The sequence below is a fragment of the Apteryx rowi genome, unplaced genomic scaffold (genome assembly GCF_003343035.1).
Source record: "Apteryx rowi isolate R43461 unplaced genomic scaffold, aptRow1 scaffold_44, whole genome shotgun sequence".
NCBI classification, from domain to species: Eukaryota; Metazoa; Chordata; class Aves; order Apterygiformes; family Apterygidae; genus Apteryx; species Apteryx rowi.
In genome coordinates, this window is record NW_020450694.1 from 1,969,958 (window position 1) to 1,978,215 (window position 8,258).

Sequence of the window (8,258 nt, forward strand, 5' to 3'; positions counted from 1 at the left end):
ACTGCATATACACATGGCATGCGCCCTAAATGTGAGGTGTCCGATTTGTGGACCTCTTAATCATGCCGTAGGGTACATTCATGCCTGCTCGTGATGTTGGTGTCTGCAATGTGCATGCTTTGCTTGGATGAGTTGTGTGCAAGGCTGTGAGGTTGCTGCAGAGCAATGCTGACTTGGTGCCTCCGTTAAGCCCCGAGAAGGGGGTCAGGGAAAATAAGAGTTGGGTTTCTTCAGTGTCTGTTAGTTTGTTGTCCCTTGACCTAAGGCAAAGGAAAATCCCCACGTCTGGGCATTCCCAAGCAGCGGGTAGTTAGCTCCCTTACGTGACTACACAGTATAGGGTAACCTTTTAGCACGTATACAAACTAGTAAGCCATCTTTCAGTGGTGGGGAAGGAGGCTAGCTATGATATGTAATTAAAACATGCTGCTGGCTAAGCTCATGCAACTTAAACCCAAAATCTTACTTTGTCACTGGGTTCTATTAATTAAGAATAAATTTTATGAGCAGGAGGGAAGGTTATACACAGAGCTGTGAAGAAGCTACCTGCTCTTTGTCAAGCCCCTCTGTAGTGCAGGGCAAGGTAATGGAAGAAGCTCTTGAGCCAACAGTAGTCCGTAAGTCTTGCTAGGTCCATAGCAGGTGGTGGATATATAATGGAACTGGAAGGATATCCTCTTTAGGCAACAAATAAATACAACTCTGCTGATGAAAGTTGTTTTTCTCGGTCAAGGTRAAGCTCAAACAATGTTAATATTTGCACACGGCAGGGCTCACACAGTGGAAGGAAATCCTTGCATGCCTCGTAGCGGAAGGTAGACATGAGGCTGCAGCATATACATCCCTGCAGCTGATTTGAGATACAGCTGTTTTGGTCAAATACTCCAGAATCCTGGACTCACTCCAGCCTGTGCTTAAGAAGGGTAAAAGTAGATAAAGGTAACAGCTGTATTTAGATGCAGTTATTTCCTCTGCCTAGCAGGAGAGGAAGGATAGCCCTCATCCAAGAGTTTGAGAGTTTGTTCACTTAGGGCTTCCTATGTGCTCTTGGCCAGCGTAAAGCAGGCGAGAAGCTGCCGGATGTTTCCAGGCCGGGAAGAGATCTGAGCAAGCACAGAGCTGCAAGGTCAGTTGGGAGAATTCAAGGCTTTATTAAATACCAGCACACATTGTGGAAAAAGCTTTTTTGGAGAATGGCTTTGYGCAAAGCTCTTTCTGGCTGCAGCAGTATGTTAGCAGGAAAAACCTTAACGAGGGGGCAAATCAATAAGTAGGACCAAGGAATTGCTGCTTTCAGGCTTTTCTGTGAACTCTGCTAGTGAGGTCGGTTCAGTTTCGTAATGGATTAGGATGACTTTGTTGTCARTGCGAACAAAGCGGATGGCAAGGAAAAGCTAGTCTTTGTAAGGTCAAGAAGCTGCCACTTGATTGCTAACTGGAGTATCTGTGAATATCACTTAACCCTATATGAGTATGATTTCTGACAAAAACAGCAGGTAAAGTGATGCGTGTGTCAGAAAATATCCATTGCACACAAGTGTTTTGTTGCTTAGACCGGCCTGGTTATAATTTCTTGAATTTCAACCTGATTATAAGAGTTCATCAGACTTACTAGAGCTGTGAGGTTAAACCATAACTGCTGTAGTTCATCTGCTTGCGTATATGCTTTTAGATTTAAAATATAAAATAGCTGTAGTTTTCAGCTCATCTGTGAGTCTGAATTGGGTTTCTGCATCTTGTTGGATTTGATGCGGCTCTTACTCAATGGGTGACCTTTACRGTTTGTTTTTTTCCCTTGGAAATAGTACTGCGTTATTCTGAACTTGCGCACTGGGTGTAAACTGGAAAAATAAAAAGCTGTCTTGCAACACCAGTTGATAAAGATATCTGAGACTTCATATGTCCTTTCCTCTCTTCTGCCCCATAGTTGGAACAGTGGATTTTTATACAGGAGTAAAAAGCAAGGGGGATTTGCAGGTACCAATCCAGCCCCTTGCTGACCTCTAAGATGATCTTACACGACTCACCTCGCCTGCCCTGGCTTTTCTGCCTTTAAATCCTGCACTATAAAGTCCCTTGAAAATGTCTGTAGTAAACTTTTTTTCATTTCCCCTCACTGGCCCCTAAATCCTAGATGATGTCTACAGTTCTCTAATTCGGGTTTTCACGAAGTCCCATGGAATTAAATTGTGAGTATTTTGGAAAAACAAAGCCACTCCTAATGAGGTAACCAAGTCTTAACTACTAATAGCTCTGTAAGAGGTGCTAGTTGTGTTGTGAAATGGGTTTCAGCCTTCTCAACAAGTTTTGTTCCAGCTGTTGCATCGTTGGTAGATGAAACCAGTGCAAACAAGCTGTGTGCGGTGGCTTTAGAGCAAGGAGCCAGCRCAGCAGAAAGGGCGACAGCTGACTTTTTTAAACTTCTGAGCCCTTGAAAGGATCCAGCCAATTCTGTTTTTGTCTCAACTCTCTCTTTCCTAAAGGACAAATGAGGAGAATGGCCATGAATATAAATCATGGGATGCTCGTAATCTTCCCCCCGTGTAGACAAGTGTGAATTCCTCCTGATGGACCTGTTGCTGCTGAAGAGATGACAAAGCAGAACCAGAAGCCTGTTAGGAGGAACGATGGCGCTTTTGAGTACAAACGCAATTGTTGCTTATGAGCAGAATAATTGGCATTTACTAGCTTCAGCCCACTAATTAAACATCTGTTTCTAGGCTGTATTAAATTTTCTTTTTATTTTGGAAATAATCAAACAAGCATCTGGGATCTGTAAAAATGCTGCTCGCTTGGGGAGGGGAGTATCTTTCTGTCCCTTCAATCTATTGGCAGGGTGAGAGTCTCCATCGCTCTGCAATATCTGTAGTGTCTCTGCTGTAGAAGGATCCTCGGTGATGGGACCATGCAGGGCTTTGCAGACCCAAGGGGAGAGGTGGACAGCCAGGCTGGCTGCGAGTTGTGGTCTAACCGCGTTTCAGTACGTGGGACTGCCCTGACAGCATTAGCATGAGTTTTTCTTTGCTCATCTGGGAGCAGTGTGATTCGTCAGATTCTCAGATGACTGAGTGACATCCATCTGATTGATATCCTACTCACAAATGAGCCCAGTGGCATTTGATTTCAGAGTAAATGTCCTATTCCAAAATACTGCAAGCTGCAGATAACCTCCCTYGTGACAATGTGCAGGGACCTGTTTGGTAGCTGTTTTTCTCTGGGTACTGAAAGAATCTGTAGTGTCCAGGTAAGTGGATTCAATTTTTATTATAATCATTCAACAGGACRAGCTTCTGTAATGGTGGTCCCAGCCTAATCTCTGAAGTACTTTCATCTGAACTGAACCAATATAAAAACTTCCATTTTTTTTAAGTTTGGATGGATTTTAGTATCTTATAAAACACACAAAAATTACTTTGGAAACTGCGTTTGTATTTTGTCCAKACTCTGACCTTTAGGTACTTCACCTTAGCCTTATTAAAACACTTAGTTCTGTAGCTATGGTCAGGTCACTCCTACTTTTTTCCTCCCCTTCTTTTCCTATCCTTGCTATAACTCTAACTTATTTGAGTTGAGTCAGCTATCGGTAGCTCTTGTTTAGCTGTCTCATAACCTTGGTAGTTCTCCGCTGCTTGCTTCTGCGCTGATCGCGGAGCTGTGCCACGTGCGTGACTTCTGTTCTTTCGGGAGTGGATGTTTGGCATTCTTTGGGCAGCAGCTCCTGTGGGTTGTCCAAAAACACCCTGACTCATGGTGAGTTCAGCCCGTGGCAGCCATCCCGTCACTGGGAATTGCTGCTTGTGATCCTGGTGCAGGAAATAACCAGGATGACAGCCTGATCTCTCACGTCTCTGGCCTGAGAACTGGGGCGGCAGAATGAGACAGTCCCTTTCTGACACTCTTCCCACTTGTAACTGTTGCTCCATCCACTTCCCAGCTTGCAAAAATCAAAATGAGGTTTGTGAAATGTGTTGGCTTGCCAGCTTTGAAACCTGAGCTCTTGATTATTCTTTTTTCTATGAAAATTGAGGAGGTGCAAGTCCTTGCGGCGCAGCCTCTGCCAGATGTGAGGGTGGTGCTGGGCTGAGGTCCACAATGCAGGATCCAGCCCCTTGTGAGCCGGACTGACACATCTGGACAGATGTGAGACTCTTGTTACTCATTACAGCCAAACGGGTAACTGACTGCTAATTCTTTGTCCCGTCTGCCTCTCCTATTACACCTTAAAAGTGATGGGTGGGACTTTGTCACCTGGTAGCGGCGATAAGAAGCCCTTGTGTTTAAAGGACGTGAACAACCAGCTTGGTGGTTATTATGCTGGTGGCTCTGGTCTCCGTCCTTTCTGCCTTTAGGGTGCAGCGAGAGTGATGCAGTTTCGGCAAGGCGCAGCCTCCAGTAGAAGCCAGGCATGTGTTTGAACAGGAAGGTAAACAAGGGCATCCTCCGAAACCTGCTAAGGTATCTAATTTTATCCAGTCTGAAAATGCCCAGGAGGCAGAAACATACTCAGTTCAGATTAGAAAATAAMTTTTGGTTATTCATCAGAATAAGTGTTTTTGTGTGTTCAGAATAGCTGCTGTGTCTTAGGACTTCCTCCTATTGTTACCGCTCTTCCTTGAGCAGTGGAAGTGTTTCGGGTGGTTTAAGTTACGTTATTTACAGTAGTAATTAGTTCTAGGCGACTTTGCAGTTCAGTTCTCTAAGCGTACCTCTGTGTCTGAACGGTGTTGTGTTTTTCCTCCTCCGTCCCTCCCCAAGCCCTGACGTTATCCATCAGTCTCCAGAACGCTGGTTTCCATTAGCCTTGTGTCGTTGTCCRGTGGCCACTAGCCTCAAGGCAAGGTACTAAAATGCATGTAAATCATCTTTGGGGAATTGGTGTTTGTCCTAAACCGGTCTTAACACTGAACTTKCATTAATGGCTTTCCTGTTTCTGTTCCTCCCAACTAATCCCCKGTGCACCAGTTTGGATCTATGGTAGGGGCAAAAGGAGAACTGGGTTGCAAATGATCGTCTTGGCTCCTCTTGCTGRCTTCTTCTCTCTTTCCTTCTCGGGCAAACTTTCTATTCCTTTTCTGCCTTTCGTTCTCCTGGCACTGCGTGCTCTGTTCCTTGCTGCGTGATCAGCTCCAGCGTGCGAGCTCCACGTCTCACTGCTGATTGAAATCTGGCTTCATCCCGCCCCTCTTCCAGAAGTCAGCAGTGCTGCAGCTGGTGGCCCAGCGTGTGAAAACAGCTCCGATTAAGGATGGCTTGGGCTGCTGTGTGCAGCTCTGAGCGACAGCAGCTGGGGAGGGCACGGCACGGTCCCCTCGTGCCTGGGATGGGTGGTAGTCCTGGCAAGGCGGCGGGGCGGACAGCTGGAGGCGGCCGCGCGTTCGGCCGTGCCTGGTGGAGATCGCGGGTCAGGGCTGCTGTGTCCAATCGTGACGTGATGAAGTGGCTCTGGCTCTGACCGCCGGCCGGCTGTTCCCCCTCTGCTGCAGCGTCGCCTCCCACCAGATGCCAGTGGTTCCTTTGCCCACTGCTTTTTCTTTTTTTCTTCCCCCCCTCTTGAATGCAAGATAATAGCCACCCGCATGCAAACAGTCTCTGCTTGGGAGTCATCTGCTCTTGCAGTTTGTTCACTGCCTGAAGCCCCAATCCTCTGTTTGCTGCAACTCGGAGGTGCAGTAAAGCAGATCATGTGCTCTGGCGCATGGCTGGTGGCTACGGGCAGGCTGGGCTTAGGGTAAGCAGGGTCTGCCCGGGTGGTGGTTGGGTCTGAGCCACTCGTGGTGTGGATGGAGCAGGGAAGGTTGCTGGGGCTTAGGGATGGTGGAGCRTCACCTCCTCGCTTGCGCTGACCTGACACAGGCATTCCCGTGAGAGCTGGGGGTCTTTCCTAGTGGGAAGACACATTAGATCTTGTCCGGTGGAGTAGCCGTGTCCGCTGCATGGACGGGGATGGTGCTGAGCACCCTGCACCAGGACACGGCTCGAACTCTGCCGCTGTGGTGAGCTGCGAACAAGCTGGGACTTGGGCAACCTCAGCGCCTGAGTGACTCCAGAAACTAGAGTAATCGCTTAATCTTAATGAATCCGACTGATGGATGGATAACACTGCTTGAGGGTTTTCTTGATATGTGAAGGAGTGGAGGGGGGATAATTATTTTCTTGTTTTCCTGGTGTTATTTACTGTAAAAAAGGAACATAGTGAAAAAACATAGTGTAAAGGATTTGGGCTATGTTACGTTTTTCACCCTGCTTCAGGTAGCAGGGTCTTTCACTTGCATTTGATTTTTATGGTTAAAAAAAGACTTTGGGGATGACTGGAAAATGAAATGCTGGCTTGATACCTTGTGGTGCAGCACACGAGCTTTGCGTGAAAGCGGACTTGAAGGCACTGGTGTGGAGCTCTTCCCAGTGGCAGCGTCCGGATGCAGCTCTCCCAGGCGAACGGAGATCCTGAGGTCCCTTGGGAGATTCCTGCAAGCTTGAGATCTCCAGAATTTACATGCTCTGCCCAGCTGAAATTCCTGACTGTCTGAAAGGTTTTTTTGGAGCCAAAAAGATGGGGGGAAAAAAAGCATTCAAAATCAGGTTTAGTGAACAAGCCAAGTCGCATGGGTTTGGCAGGGCATGTAGATACCTTCAGAAATAACTCGTGCGCTAAAGCTATGACGTTAACAGCATTGGGCCTGTACCAGTGATTCATTCGAATTAATTGAATGCTGAGAGCCTTGGTATGTCTCTTCGTCTCCACATTTGATTAAGATTCAGCTCTTGGGATCCAGATGATCACGTCCTCGCGAGCTTGGCACATCTCGAATGACGCCAGGAAGGCTGTCCTGGTGAAACACGCAGGAAAACTCAAAACTGGAGTTGGAATACTTATCCCGATTCAGTCCGTCCTCTATCCAGACTCGGTTTGCCTCTGTGTACTATTTCTCCACCTCCTTTCTCACAAATTTGGCAATAAACTTGCTAATTCTCCTTCTCGAGCAATAACCAAAGTTCAGAAAGGAGGGAGTGTGTGAAAGGCTGTAAATGGTCGTACGGCTGCACCTCATTATCCAAGCAGACCTTAAATTTTCGATAATTCTTCTGTGCTGCTTTGTAGCAGTAAATAAGGTTGAATGTACAGTTAAAGAACTTCTTTTTCATTCTGCATGCTTTAAATACTTCCCAGTTTTGCAACAAGCCTGGCTGATTTGTTACTGATTTCTGTTGCTTTAGAAACCTAGGACAATGACGCTAGCTCGTATTAGTAACTTATTTAGCTTGTCTGTCTGAAAAGCTGTCAAAAAATAAAAGCAGCTGGCTGAGGTTGTTAAAAGAAATTTAATGAGAAGGAACATGGCTGAGGGAGAAAAGAAATGTAGTTATGGGTTGTCGTGCCCATCTCCTTCCAGTATTGGCAGCTTTTATGCACTTTTGCGTCCATGAGAAGGAATGACCTAAAACATAAAACCCTTGTTTTAGGGCAAGGTGAGTTTGGGATGAAGCCTTTTGGAAAGGCTGGATCCTGCATAGAAAATAGTAGAAATAATGCTTTCTTGAGCTTGGTAAAAACATCAAAACTTAGAGCAGTCAGGTCGCCTCTCGGAAGTGGGTTTGTTGTTCTCCTCTCCTTGCTGTCGTCTCCTGTGTCCCAGGACCTGGGAAGCTCGTGCAGTCGCGTGCTGCGGCTTGCACCTCTATCCAACGTGCGTTTGGAGCAGCTGTTGTCTTGTGTAGCTGAGCAAGGGCAGCGACGGTGTTTTGATCGCCTTTTGCATGTTGCTGAGGTCTTTAGTGTTGGATTTATTTTTGTAATATGCTTCTTATGTCTAAATTAATGCTGCTGTGACAGCTGTGGCTCATGGATGGGCTTTCATTTTAACTAGATTTCACCAGCTCGCAGTCTCCCGAGACTCCGCCAGGCTGATACGTTCTGGGGTTCGTCCGAGTTCAGCGCCGACGTGGGAGAAGCTATGTGGATGACTTGAACGACAAAAAAGGGAGAGGAGTGTTTTTGATTTTTGAGTTTCATTCCTTACAATGCTCATTAGGACCGCTTGTGGTGAGCAAGCTAAATAAGGAATATAGCATAAAATGGGTGTGCAGGGATTATGGGTGCACTGGAACGGGACTGAGCTAGCGAAAGCTTGCTGCGGCTGTCCCGAGCTTTTCCATGTGCTTGTTCTGTTACCTTGGGACAGGTCCATGTTCACCATTGTCGTTCCTGGAAGGCTGCGCTCCTGCAGTGCTTTGGGTGTTTAAACTGGGAGGCGGGGGGG